Genomic DNA, 15,716 nt, shown 5'->3' on the forward strand with positions numbered 1-15,716 from the left:
CGTTCCTCCATAATGTAAATGTCTCCTCATCATATACGATTCCAGTTTGCTCCGTGGCCGGCCCACGTGGTTATAGGCCCGTATTTGTATACTGACATTTTCACAATAAAGGTTTTTAAAACAAAACATGGTAGTAGTATTTACATTGGTAAAGTTTTTACTTTTAGTCACTGTTTTCGAATCAGTAAAAGGCAAGTGAAATAAAGTAGTCCAATTACATGACGGATAAAAGGTATAATATGTAGGAACGCAGTAAAGATAAATGGTCAAGGGCAGTTGTGTTTTTGATTTCTGCAACATAAAGTGATCGATAAGAATCTGATAATCAGGCGTATCGGCGACTAAGACAGCAGGCCGAGTCTCTTTTACTCAACGGCTCCGTCATGGAACGAAGAAACGCCCTTTTTCTCGAAAAAGGAATATATTTTTCTTGCAGGACAGTTGTAAATTTTCCGGGAAAGTACATTAGCCTGGAATATTATAACATATGTTTAAAAAAAAATAATGTTCGAAAACAATAAAAAGCGTAATTTTTAGGTCATATGACCAAGCTTTACATCATTAAAATAACAAAAGTAAAATGAACCAATGAAAAGTTTTATTAACAAGTCACATGACCTGTTATGCTTACGTTACGCGCTGCGCGCCGCGCCTCGGATCACTTCCGGGTGCGCTAACGCGGCGTGTCATATAACGCATTACGCGACAACGTAGGTCAAGAATATAGTCAAAATGTCTCCACCAACCAGCGTTCGGAACACAACCCCTTTCAGCAGTCCAAAAAGTTCTGTTAAATGACAACAGAGGGGACAGGCAACAAGAACCATCAGTCAAAGAGGGGAGGGCAAGTTCTTCTCTTTCGGGTCATGTTGGGGCGCTACCGGAACTGATCGAATTGGTAGTCTACCATGTTTCTGGATGTTTCAGACTAAAGCTGGCGTCAGCATGAGAGCACTACCATCTCGTAGCTCCGTCGTGGCCATTCCACGAGCAGACATGGCAGCCGCTCCCTACCAGAAGCCTGCGGGAGTCGGGGGCCCCCAAGACTTTTGTAGAATCTTCACGGCTGAGGGGACGCTTTCGAGAATGGGACCCAAGCCCTATCAGGGAAGCGACCGAGTTCAAAGGTGTCCCAGGGCCATTTTAGTGGACCAGGCCCAAAACCGAAGAGCCGGCCGCCATTTTGAGAGTCCTGTGGCAGCCGCCTATCGCTGCACCGCAAGAGCGGGAGCAACTCAACTACATGGTGAGCGAGACGCTGTAGTCGCAAGAGCGGGGGGTAAACAGCTGAATGGCGGAAGAGGCACAGTGTAGCAAAAGCGGGCGGAATGGCAACTGAAACGGTAAAGGGGCGCCCCACTACAGCGTGTCTTCAGGTCAAACGGATTGTGGGACAAGGTCCAGAATAGAAGAGTCATCAAAAGGCAAAAAGTTCCGCCGGACCCCGGGAGCCGGCCGCCTATGTCGGGGGCGATCTCAGGCTACACCAGTGCTATAAGACTTGGGGAGGGGGTCGGAGCCAAGCGTCTTCTCCGAGTCCATGGCCATCACACCGCCCCTCGGGGGCCTCCGTCAAGCTGTTTAGGAAGGTAACATATCACATTGTTTTCAAATGCAGTCAGGTCCACAAACGACACTCACTTACTTTGAGAATAGTGAAGCTGCAGTAGGTGGAAATAAGCTTCAGACAGTGTTACAAGCGCTGCTCAGAACTCTGAACTATGGCACCCAACATCCAGAACTTATGCCATTTGAGAATGGCAGTGACATTGAAGCAACTCAGGGACCAAAACCATTAACGTACTTTCACGTATGAAAATCTTACTTGGGGAGGGGGCAGGAGCGAAGCGCCCCCTCCCAGTCCGCGCCACCACACCGTATGTTGAAAATCTGAAGCCATCAATCTACAAAGTCAACCAACCTTGGATTGAAAAATCTAGAAAAATGTACAAACTGAAAACCAGTTTTGGTCTGCATAGCATCAGTAGCAATGCTTGCTATCAGAGTGCATGAGTTTCATGCTCGATCGATTGAGCTAGCCGGATCGGGCAATAAAAAGTATAAAATAGTTATGTAAATAGTTATTTAATAAAATGTTTTACCCTGTTTCTTTGCTGGTGTGTTGTCTATATTTTTAATATTTGCATAGGGTTTGTCGTTATTTTGGGCGGGGTGGGTGACGGAGTCGAGCTGTCTTGCAGCCCTCATGGTGTGGAGCTCAGTTCATCTCACTATTTTCGTATTTCTCATGAAGGGTTGTTCCTAATATTTCTATTTTAGCGAGGTCAAAAAGAGATCCAATTAGTGGCCTACTGATTTTGCTCGATTACTTTTATTTTTTTACACAATTTTTCACTATCTGCAAAGACTAAACAGAGTATTGCGACTTTGTGCTTGTTTGTAAATAGAGAATGATCCAAAGAGAACCAATTCTAAAACAGTAAATGCTTGGATAACAATCAATCAAATGGAGAGACAAGCAGGCACGACGGATTACAACGGGGGCAAAGGCCTGCGTTAACTACCGTTCACTATCTGCAAAGAGAGAGTACTACTAAGAGAAAAGAGGGGAGGGGGGGGTGCAGCGTTCAAAGCACATCAGCGTGCATAAATACGAAAATGTTTTTATCTATCACGTACTTGACATTTTAAAGCTTTTCATATTTGCTATTAAAAAACCATTGAAATTCACTGAAAAAACCATAGGTTATAGTCGATATATAGTTAGGAATTTGCATTTACAAAACCTTGAAAATTCAATGAAAAAACCATTGGTTTTAGGCCATATATAGTTAGGGATTTGCATTTACAAAACCTTATTTTACTCGCATAAAACCATTGAAATTCCATATATAGTTAGATGCGCTAACTATATATCGCGCACCCGCAATCCACTGCTGATGATGTCACATATTACATCATTCATGACATGGTCAGTGACATCACTGATGACATCACTGATGACAACTCAAATGACATCACTGATGACATCTCAAATGACATCACTGATGACATCACTGATGACAACTCAAATGACATCACTGACAACATCACAGATGACATCATTCATGTGTTAATACGATGAACCTCTACAGACTCTGATATATCCTTAGATACACTCAGTGAAAACAGACACTCACAGACTGTCACTCATCCATGGAGTTACTCATACACCTAGACAGTCATGCAAAGAATCAAACACACCTCCAATTCCTCAACTATACAGTTATACACACCTTACTTATTGAAACATATTCTAACACATATTTACTCTCTTATACAATCCTTGATACATGTTCACAATGATCCATACAGCCACTCACACATTCACTGGCTCTTATGCACAGTTATTTATATATGTTAACTCTCACATGTACTGTGTTTTACATATGTACTTACTTTGACATGTAGCACTGAGATATCCATTCACTCTCCAATACACTCATGCACACAGTCAACCGCCCATATAGCTGTTTCCACATGCACTCTTGAACTCATACACCTAGTGAATCAACTGCTTACACATCTATGCACAGAGTCACACACCTCCCAGCCACCCACACACATACTCAGTCTCCCATACAAATACTTGAGCAACCAATCAATAACCCATATAGTTATTCATATAGCTACTGATCAACACATGCAGCAGTTTACAGAACAACAGATATAATGATGCACAAATTAATACAGTTTAATCACTAACCCATGCACTCAGTGAGACACATTTAATCACTCCCTCATACAATCAGTCATGCACCTACTAAATCCTTCATCCAGACACTTATATATCCACTCATTCTTCAATATGTAAGACATATTTTAACTTTACAGAAACATACAGTCACTGGATGTTGTCATCAGTGATGTCATTTGAGTTGTCATCAGTGATGTCATCAGTGATGTCACTGACCATGTCATGAATGATGTAATATGTGACATCATCAGCAGTGGATTGCGGGTGCGCGATATATAGTTAGCGCATCTAACTATATATGGAATTTCAATGGTTTTATGCGAGTAAAATAAGGTTTTGTAAATGCAAATCCCTAACTATATATGGCCTAAAACCAATGGTTTTTTCATTGAATATATATATATATATATATATATATATATATATATATATATATATATATATATATATATATATATATATATATATATATATATATATATGTATATATATATTACCTAATTACCTACTGGCGATAGCCAGTAGGTATATATAGTCAGGATTGGCTACCATAGGAAATTCCGAACATTCTATTGGGAATAACTTTGGCGCCGATTGAGGGATCTACCTGTAATTTTCCTTAAAATGGTCTCGCTGCGCTCTGCTCCTTCCCTGAAAGTTTCGGGGGGATTCGTTTTCCCCATGTTAATTTCCATAGGACGGTCTGACAAGTCTACAGCCCGAATCGCTGTACGGAATTACGCCAAACTTGGCAAAATTGTAGGGACTGGTACACAGATGTGCCTTTGCTATGTTTGGTGAAATTTGCTCCAGTGGTTTTTATGAAAATTAGGTTCAAAAACACATATATATCTATATGACCTTATGGGTCCGCGCACCGTACGCGTACCGTATGCGTACGTGCGCGTACCCTTACGTGCGCGAGCGTGATCCTGATTGGCTGGCAGTCGACTGTCAACATTCCAAACTGTACAAACCAAAGAGTTGGCAACCATCTGAGGCACAAGAGAGTGCACAAGAGAGTCCAAAACAAGAGTAGAAAACACGAAAAGGGGGCAGGGTAGAGACCCCCCAACCCCCTAGCCCTTCTCAGGGGTCCCAGAATGACCCCCTGAGAAGGCTCTACCCTGAAGGCGAATGACCTGAGGAGGAAGGTGCACACCCATTACAACTTTTTCCCCGGGGGGAGAAGGTCTTGCCCACGCTGCACACTGAGGGCTTGACAGGAATAGCTGGGGGAGTGGAGTCCGGTAAGTTACACCTCACTGTTATGTAACTTCAATATCCTATATGCTCTCATCTCAGTATTTACTATTGTATTTTCTATCTAATTTCCAAACATGCAATATTCAAAGTATCAGAGATGTTTCATTGTCAGTTTCAATGTGCATTGTTGCAAATGAGATCACATGAGCCAATTGTCATTAAGTGTATTACTATTAAATTATCATCTCAGTACCCATGATATGCAAATTGATAAATGTATCAGTCAGCCCAACTGCATTTTAGACTAACAATTTGTCAAGTGCTGAGAAATAGAGATTGAAATGACTACAACCGCCATGAGGCCCTGTTTCTGTGACAGAAAACAACATTCAACAGTAATTTTGGCTCTTTCCACGTGTCTGCCATGTTACAACCGATGTTCACTTCTCATGGAGTTAACCATTTGTCAAGTGTTGGGAAGAAGAAATTGAAATGACTACAATTACTATGAGCCCCTGTTTCTGTAACGGAAAACAAGATGCAATAGTGATTTTGCCCATTCTCACTTGTTTGCCATGTTACAAATGATGTTCATTTGTAATGGACTGACCAATCTACATACAATGCTCTACTCAGGGACAAGTCTGCCTACTTAGCTTGATGCTGTCCTGGTCTCCTCAACCGAAACTATTGATGGCATATGTGACACAATTTGTTTCAGCACAGATATTAAAGGCCACGTTTACCACACATAATCTATCACTGTGGCCGTAACTATACCCCAAATGACAGCGATGCCTCTGACAACTATACGTGTGATTAAAACCATGTCTCTTGACATCAATATGAGATAATATAATTACTATTAACTGCAACTATACTGTTCTTCTTCTTTTAACTTTGCTCCCCCCAGACTGTGACTACAGGGGGTTTTAACAATGTTTAGGGGTAAACTTGGTAAGTGATGAGACACTTAGGGGTCCATTAGGATATCGGGCGGATTGCCTCTGCCAGGCTGGCGGTAGCCACCGCTAGCCTGGCGGAGGCAATCCACCCGATATCATAACCAGATTTCCCCCCCGCCATATTAGGATGGCGGGGGGACCACGGCGGACGGAAAGAATGTCCGCCGCTTTTCCGCCCCAGACGCCTTGCAGCCGGGGCGGAATAGGAATAATATGGTGGCGGTGTCTAATTGACACCGCCAGCCATATTATGATGTCTGGTTTTCAGTGCCTTTCCGTGGCGGCGATGCTGCCACGGAAAGGCATGCGGTCTTCACTCTGGGGGCCCCCTGCGGGCCCCCAGAGTGAAGTACAGGTGGGAGGTGCACATGGGGTGTACCTCTGGTACCCACCTTCATTGTCATTTACAAAGCAGCAGGCACTGCGTGCTGCCTACCGCTTTGTAAATGACAATGTGAAAGTGCATTTTCAGCATTGTGGCGGGCGGTGCAGAGTGCACCGCCCGCCACAATGCTGAAAATGCAGGATGTGCCCACCACTGTGGCGGGCACATCCTAATAGCACCCCGGGACCCCCGCTCTTATGGCGGGCGGTCCCGATTTATGATGGGATGACGGGCGGGCAAAGTCCGCCCGTCAACCTAATGAGGCCCCATGTGTCCTTATGTTTATTTGTATAAATACGTACTATGGTGTACACAGCGCTTTGATCTACACCTACTCTTTGGGTAGAATAAACAATTTGTTTGTTATGAGCTACTTGCTTGATTCCTTAATTTAGGAGTACAACTAGGGCAATTAACCCGAGTCTGTAGTGGAGTGCATTTTTAATATGTCATGGTAAAACATAGAACCACGAAGGGGAATTTTTAATGACCCCATTGTTCTTTTGTCTCTTGTCCTCTTACCCCTATTTAGTACATCAACAGAGTACTGTCGAGGGGATACCTCGGGCTCAGAAAAAGTAGTTCTGACACCCTCTTATCTCTGAAAACAAGGTGAGAGATGCACACTTATATTCTGGGACAGGCAGAGTCCTGAAGAAGGCCGGCATGACCCCAAACGAGGGGAGCAAACACACGGCCGAAACATGTTGACGAATTGGCAGTAAGGAGAGGTGTAAGGAGCATATTACATTTCCCAATCACCACCATCCTTCAAGTTTTGAATCCTGGCTGGAAGGTCCAGGACTAAAGTATAGGCACAGCGACGCCTCTACGCTACTTTTAATCTACACTGCACTTTTACTTCCGGTGATCCCAGTCACTTTAGACATTATTGTTTCTCTTTTGTGTTGTGTTTGTCTTCCCTTACCCTATTGCTCCTCCCCAGGCATTTCTGCGCAGGGGTGCTCTGTGCAGCCCTGTGATGAAGCCTGTCACACAACTGTAAGTGAGGGCAGTATTAAGACACACAGCACATGCCACCACAAAATAGAGACACGTTTATCACTTTCTACTCCTTCATGTGTATAAAAGTATTGTCTGGGGGTCTGGAGTAGGTGAGTCCAGTTACCCTCTCCCCTTCTCTTTTGTGTGAATTAATGAGTAAAACCATACCAAGTATGTACCTCAGATATTTGTAAGGTAAGGTAAACAACTTATTAGGAGTGGCAGGTGACCCAATGATTCTGCACTGTTCACATGATGAGTAATTCGAAATATACAACCATGTTGTGTGTTTGTCCCTATTGTACATAACTAGGCCTTCGAATGGTCAAATACACATGTTACTTCTCCCCTGTGCTCACTTTAATGTTTATGAAATGTCATGTTCATTCCTTAATCTGAAATGCAACATATCAGCACCTCTAAAGAGCTGCTCAATTCTAGTACATATATTGAATGTCTCAAAATGTCTTATTAACAAGTTCAATAGCACGGAAATGTATCCCACTAGAAATCTCTACCTATTTTGTTTTTCGTAGGTCTCTACTTTCTGTGGCACAAAACATTTGGTCTCTACTTACCATGACACAAAATATTTGGATGTAGATACCACACTTCCACCGATAACAATGTTCTGTATTGTACAACAGGTTGATCTGGCACTGCACATGGGCAGAACTTGGTCTCCAACCACACTCCCACCTCCGGATGAAGCCCTCAGTGATGGCAACACTACTGGACAGGTGGACAAGTATGACGGTCCTGGCCCATCAGTTCAGCCTGAGCAGATGGCAACAGTGAGTCTCACCATGCCTACAACATCTCCCACCCCAGCTAAAACACCTCAGCCAACCCCAGTCCCCCAAACCTGTGTACCTAGCACAGTTACTAGCATCCTGTCCCCCCAGTCCTGGATTCTGAGGTGAGCATCACCAGCCCAGTCACAGAAGAATCAGGACCCAGTGGTAGAGGGCATCCTGGGTCAAGGGCACAGGCTCGTAGGGGTAGCAGTCGTGGGAGGGGTATTGTGGTCCCACTGAGATTATGCAGACAAAATATTGATTTCTTAATATCGACCTACCATAATATCGATGTTTTAATATCAAAGGGACAGAATATAGAAGGTAAGTAATATCGATTTTGTTAATATCGATGTTACTAATATCGATTTTTATATGATTTTTATGTATATTATTATGTATTTAATATGTATTATTTTTTAGGTAATTTAAGTACATTTTGTATTTTAGTACTGTAGTGGATTGTGGGTTTATAGGGGAATTGGGTGGGAAGTAATTTTATACTAAATAAATTCTTAATTTTTTAGGAATTATAAATAATTTTAATTAAGTGGTAATTAAGTTTTATTAATTGGTAATTTATCTTAATTAATTGATTAATTGATAATTATGTTCTGTAGCGGGTTATGGGTGTATAGGGGAATAGGGTGGGAAGTAATTTAAATATAATTAAGTAATAATTTATTTTCATTACTTGTTTTTGCTAATTATATTATTGGTAATGAATTATTAATTGGTAATTAATTTGGATTATTTGGTAATTATTTTTTTTAATTGATTAATTGATAGTTATGTTAAGAGTATCATTTTATTATTGGCATTTGTTGTGCATTAATAGGGGAATAGTGTGTAAAGTATTTGATATGTTATTACAATTATAGTTGGGTATTGATCATTATTTTTGGGATATTAATTATTAATTGGTAATTATTTTTTTTAATATTTTAAAATATTAAGGTATTTATTAGTATGTTATTTTTAACTTCTACGCTATCTAACACTTTCCCTACTGTTGCACTCTCTGGAGTTGGAATAGTAATTTTTACCCCTACGCTATCCAACACTTTCATTACTGTTGTTTTCATTTGGAGTTGGAATAGTATTTTATTCCCTCTGTTACATAATATTTTTTGTATTGTTTTAGTTAATGTAGTATATAAATAATTTTAAAAATATTCAAATTAAATTAAATTTTTTTAATTTGTTTTGCATTATTATTAAATTTGTATTAATGTTAATAATTTATGTGTATAGAATGAATTTGTAAGTTATATTATGTTTAATTATTTATAAGTTATTACAATAAATATTAAAACTGAATATTAAGGGGTTTATTCAGATTTGTGAAACAAATCCGTACGGCGACTCGTATTCGTAACCGTTTCCTTACGAATCGTAGTAATACGTACGAATCGTCGTGAACCGTACGAAAGTCAAGGGTGAGTCCGTACGACATAGACCCACACAGTAAACCGTACGAATCGTAAACATGTCGTACGACCCACCAAGTACGATCGGGGACCGGGGAATGGGGACGCGATTTGTACGGATACGTCGGGTATGAGCAATTTGTAAGGAGATCTACACTATCGCTTAAGCACCGTACCCCTAAATTCAAGGGGAGTACGCAGGCAGTGTACGCACCGTGCATGTGCAACCTTGGGGGGTATGGACTGTACCCCTATACACCGTATACCTACATTCATGGGGGGTATGCACGGTGACATACGCACCATACCGCTGTAATCCATGGGTGTACGCACCGTACCCCGATGCAGCGTCCCCCTGCAATGATGGGGTGTATGCACCGTACACAGGGGGGTCCGTTCTGTATGCATTTCGAGCCGAAATCTGGTTTTCCAGACGATATAAACTCCCATAGCAAAAGCGTTGTACAGAGTGCTGTCGACACGAATCGTACTTGCTGGGTCAGAAAAAGCTTTTTCAAACCGTACGGACGTTGCGTACTACGTGTTCCGAATACGATTTGTACGGATCGTTGAGTCGTACTGTCTTTGGTACGAATCGTACGGAGAACTGCATTGGGTACACATCGTACTACATCGTACGTACGGGCACGGTTCTGCGTACGATTCGTAAGGGAAAAAGGCTCCTTACAACGATTCTGACGGGATTTTACCGAATCAGAATCGGCCCCTAAGTATATTATATATTATATGTATATATTTAATTAATTTTTTATTAAATTATATATATTACTTATTCATTTTAAATAATATAAAATATGTTTTTACTATGTTTAACATATTTTTAAGTATTTTTTAATTAATTTTAAAAAGAAAATAATTAAAAAAAATATATAAAAAAAAGATATTTTTGTACTTACCTTATTGTAAATAGGATGTCGATATTGTTGACATCGATATTATTGTTCTAATATTTTTATATCCCAATATTTTATGTTTCGATATTTTGTCAGACATTCCCACTGAGAGACTCTACTGGGGCCACTCACACCCACCTCACCTTTGACTAAGTCTTGGGAGTCTATCATGAGTCCCAAGACGTGATGGGCCAGGTGTTGATGGTAATCCATGAGATGAAGCATCTGCAGAGACAAGCCTGCAGACACTTATGTCCCTACAGCAATGGATCCCCCAATGTTTGGAAGCAGGGACGTCCATGCAAAAATACAGGATGTGCAAATGGCAAGACAACTACCACTGCCAGCAAGAAACCTCAACCTTAATTCTCTTCAGTGTGTGCAACACATTCACTCTGTAGACTATTTCTTGACACTTTTCCCTTTCTGATGGTAGTAGTATTCTGCAATTTGGACTTCAAACAATTTGTTATCTGCAACTATGGTTTCATTCCCCATTACTGACTACTGCACTTTTTTATGTTTATTTTTACACAATGTATATATATGTATAAGCTTCGTCAGTGTCAATTTGCGTGTTAAAACTCGCACCATTTTAAAGACATTATCATTCATTGACATAGTAGATGGTAGCATACATTTCACAAACATTGTAGTGGCCATCTTGTAATATGTTCATTTGCATGTATTTACTTGTGTCTTTTTTGTTTATGGCGTTTCTTAGATAAAGTGCTCAAGTGCTTTTCCTCCTTAAAAACATATGACAGAAAACTGATAGCATTTCATAATTATTATCAGCTTTGAACAATAATACAGTGCATATACATTTATTACATTTGCTTATTTTAACCCTGAATGGGTAAAGGCACTTTTCTCTGTTTGTTTTGTAGCCCTGAATGGGCATAGATCTTTTTAGATCTTACTGGTAAAGGAATGTCTTTTGCATTGTGGAGTCTCCTATTTCTTCATGATCTTATTTTGTACATGTATATCTGCTCTCAAGGGGCACTACAAGTGGACCCACATCTCCTCATCGTTGTTGAGTCCCCAAGGTGCCATGGTCTTGAGATCAATTATGTACTTTGACTCTAGAGTGCGCAGAGCCTTCGTTCTGTCCCCTCCTCTTTATGAACGTTCGACCTGGTCTATGCAATAAAATTTCAACAGGTCCCTGTTGCTTTCATGTAGTTCAGCAAAGTGGCGTGCCACTGGGTACGCCCTGTCATTTTTAGTTATTGCACGCATGTGCTCTAAAATTCTCAGCTTTGTGGGATTGATGGTGCTCCCTATATATCGCTTTTCACAGGGACAGGTCAGGCAGTAAACTGTGTACTCTGAGTTACAGTTTAAAAGTTTCCTGATCCCTCTGTTCGGTGTATTTTCATTGGTTCTTCCTGGGTAGTTAGATACTTTCTTACTGCCTTTGCAGGCTTTACACCGTAGACAAGGAAAGAAGCCTTTTACTTTAGATAGTTTTATCGGTTGGGTCTTTGGTGAGAAACTATATATGAAATTTCAATGGTTTTGTGTGAGTAAAATATGGTTTTGTAAATGCTAATTCCTAACTATATATGGTCTATAACCTATGGTTTTTTCAGTGAATTTTCAAGGTTTTGCAAATGCTAATTCCTAACTATATATGGTCTATAACCTATGGTTTTTTCAGTGAATTTCAATGGTTTTTTAAAAGCTAATATCTGTAGCTGTAAAATGTATTTTTATTATAATTCAAAAATATATTTAAAATTTTTGTTATTTAATGTTTTTAATTATATATTTTTTTTAATTATTTTTTTTGTTTCACTGCCGGTTCGCGAACCGGTAAGCTTTCCGTTAGCTCAATTTGATGCCGCGACCCGGTCCGCTAACCGGTAAACGTTCCGTTTGCGCAACTGCCGCATTAGAAATCAACATCGTGACGCGTCGCGGAAGCGCCACATATCACGTTGTCGCGTAATGCGTCTTATGACGCGGCGCGTTAGCGCTCCCGGAAGTGCTCCGGGCCGCGAACCGGAAGCGATCCGGGGCGTGGCGCGCAGCGCGTAACGTAAGCGGAACAGGTCATGTGACTTGTTTATAACACTTTTCATTGGTTCATTTCACTTTTGGTTTCCTAATGATGTAAGACTAGGTCATGTGATCTAAAATTAACACTTTTCATTGGTTTAGAACTATTGTTTTTCCCAAATGATGAAAACCCCTCCTTCTTTCCTCACTCTGACTTTCATCTTTGTGAGAGAAAGACCCTTTGTTATTAGTGAGCAATGGCTTCATTAGTAGCTTCAGCTGGTTCTTCCCCACCACCTCCACCACATCCAAGGAAGAGAGGACCACCTGCTGAAGTTATAATTCAGCAAGAAGAGGAAGAAGAAGAAGAAGAGGAGGAAGAGCAGGAAGAGAGGCAGTTTTTGACTGAGGAGCCCAGGAGGTCTCATCGGAAAGAAAACTATATTTGGCAATTTTTTAAATTTCCCCGGGGCCAAAAGAAAGTCAATGCACGATACGTAACTTGCCTTATATGTAAAGATAGACTGTCCAGAGGGACCGAGAAAAAGTACAGTTACGGCAACTACACAATGCATAGGCACATGAGTAGGTGGCATCCTATCAACTACAGTGCTGCGCAGTTACGTGACGAGCAAGATAATCCCCCTTCGATGGCCAGAAGATCAGTAGTACAGGAAGTGACGGGACCAGAGGCGAGGGAGATGGTCCCAAATATACAAATGAGGTTTGGGGAAATCAAACAAGTGTGCGTGCGTTGCAATCAGTTGATTTGCTACAGAGAAAGTAGAATCACTCTAATCAACAGAGCTATTGACAATCATGAGTGCCCGAAACGCCCCAAAGAATAAATTCTTTTTTTTGTTGTTGCTCCTGTTGAGCCCTTTGCAATGAATCGTTTTCGTCCCCCCCCAAAAAAAAACTAAAAAATATAAAAACGTTCAGAAAATACAAAAAAACTAAAAAAATGTTCAGAAAAATAATAAAAAAATATAAAACAAAAAAAAACAATAAAAAAAAGTTCTTTTCAGAACTACCTCCCCGTTATAAAAAAATTGGTAGAATATTTGGAACTCTGCCAACCTCTCTTTCTCTTAGTTCGCTTCCGGGTTCGCTGTCCGGTACGCGAACCGGGAGCGAACCAAAATTTTTTTTTAAAAAAAAAGAACAGTAAGTATAAGGGAAGGAAACAGACAGTTATGTTAAAAGAAAGACACCTATAGGGAGTAAACTAGAGATACTGTTACCCGCAATCCACTGCTGATGATGTCACATATTACATCATTCATGACATGGTCAGTGACATCATCAGCAGTGGATTGCGGGTAACAGTATCCCTAGTTTACTCCCTATAGCTGTCTTTCTTTTAACATAACTGTCTGTTTCCTTCCCTTATACTTACTGTTCTTTTTTAAAAAAAATGTTTTTGATCAGTCAGAAACAGTGACAATAATAGACACAGAGTGAGTGAACAAGAGTGAAGAAGTATGAGAAGAGAGGGACTGAGAAAAATAGTGGAAGGAGTAGAGTAATTAAGTAATAATTAAGTAATAGAGAAAGGAATGAGGGAAGTAGCAAATGCAGGAAAGTAAGGGTTAAAGAAATGAAGCAGTGTAACTGAAAGAAGTTAAATGTGATAGAAATATAACGAAAAGAGTACAAAACATTTACCTTATAATTGTCGATAAGTTAATCATTTCTTATTTTTATACTTTCAATCTGTGAAACAGAGAACAAACATTTGAAAAATATTAAAACATGTTTTTACAAATTAGAAAAGACAAGGGCAAAAATTGAAAGACAAACAGTTTTTCAACAACTTTGACACTTACAGAAGCCTCTGCTTCTCCATGCCCCTGCACAGTCCTAAAAATATACATTTTAAACTAACAGTATCTTGATGCAGATGAAGTGAGTCCTATCTTGCAACATGGTGCATCTTTTGCATCACTGCTGCATCGGTTTCATGTGGCACGTTTTTTTTACAGCACAACACATCTCCCTAGATGCATCAATTTGTAATTTTGTCGCCTTATAGCAAAACTTTTCCACCGCCACTGTGTCACAAAAGTGACGCACAGTGGCGCAAAAGGGGCATACACCTATCATAAATCTGTCCCTAACATGTTAAATGATTGATTCAGGATGACGATAAGGTGTGGCCTCTCCAAAGGTTTGTATAAGGTCAGGGTTGCATATCAAATTTATGCTTGTTGAAGAATACAGAGGAGATAATACATGTGAAGGCCTACCAATGAAGTAAATCATGTCCACTTCACTCTTGAACAAAGGCCAGACCTCTTCTGTGTCCGTGGACAGACCTAAACTTCATCTGCACAATGTCATTCGTAAACTTAGGAAACACAGGTGATGTAATTGAAAAACGTGGAGTTTCTTTTGCTCATTTCACAATCACATCACCTGTGTTGCCTTTGCTTAGGTATCTCATAGTGCAAATGTAGTCCAGCATATGAAACAGTACCCAGAATTGCAGCAGTGTATGCATTAAATTTGACACTTACAGAAGTCTCAGTTTCTCCATGTCTACCTCACATTTCTAAATGTATATCATAAGTACAAAAAGTAGAAAATTAATTATACATGTTAAATGGTTTATTTTTGCTGTTCTCAGAATGTATCAAAATTCACTAAAATCAGTGACTTGAAGGTATTCATCATGTAACAGCGGGGAAAAAAAACACAATCAAAATGATTGTGTTTAAAAAACCCATACAACATAAGAAATCAGAATTCAAAACTCCTTAAAATTAACTTACTTTCCATGACGTCGAAGGATGTCCTATGAACAGCTTACACTCTGTTGTGCTGTTAATATTTTCAGCCCGCCACTTTCTGAAAGAAAACCTCCATCGTTTTGAAAAATATGTTACATACGATAAAAGACTTCTCACATTCTACCACATGTTTCCACATGGCCAAATCATGTTAGAGCGATTTACAACTCTTGGAATTCTTGTACGCAAATCCCGTCATTTTCTATTTTCGCAACTTTCAGAAAGAAAACGTTTAAGATTACTTTCACAATCCTGAACTACTAATATCTTACCCTTCTTGCTCACTCATGTTCTACTTTTCCTATCACACTGATACTGCTTACTATGAAGCAGACTTACTTGCATCAGGTTTATATAGTTGGATTTTTAAAATGACATTATAATCAAAAGTTTGGACCAATAATCTAGACAGCATTGCAGACTTACATTCCCTCTACTCCATGAACCTCTTGAAATTCCTCAGAGCACATCCCGAGATTCTTTCCCTAAAATTTTGGTTTTAAAAACACCAGGTAAGA

This window comes from Lissotriton vulgaris, chromosome 6, assembly GCF_964263255.1.
Source record: "Lissotriton vulgaris chromosome 6, aLisVul1.2, whole genome shotgun sequence".
Taxonomy (NCBI): domain Eukaryota; kingdom Metazoa; phylum Chordata; class Amphibia; order Caudata; family Salamandridae; genus Lissotriton; species Lissotriton vulgaris.